Genomic DNA, 251 nt, shown 5'->3' with positions numbered 1-251 from the left:
AATTCTGACTTTATAACTCGCAATTGCGAGTTTATATCTCACAATTCTGAGAAAAAAAGTCAGAATTGCGAGAAAGAAGTCCGAATTGTGAGATATAAACTCATTGCGAGATAAAAACTCGCAATTCTGACTTTTTTATTGCGAGTTGCGAGTTTATATCTCACAATTCGGACTTCTTTCTCGCAATTCTGACTTTTTTTCTCAGAGATATAAACTATAAACTCGCAATTGCGAGTTATAAAGTCAGAATT

The sequence above is a fragment of the Sinocyclocheilus anshuiensis genome, unplaced genomic scaffold (genome assembly GCF_001515605.1).
Source record: "Sinocyclocheilus anshuiensis isolate Anshui unplaced genomic scaffold, SAMN03320099.WGS_v1.1 scaffold1098, whole genome shotgun sequence".
In the NCBI taxonomy this organism is placed as follows: domain Eukaryota; kingdom Metazoa; phylum Chordata; class Actinopteri; order Cypriniformes; family Cyprinidae; genus Sinocyclocheilus; species Sinocyclocheilus anshuiensis.
The sequence above is the reverse complement of the archived record's forward strand: the minus strand, read 5'-3'. Positions refer to the sequence as shown.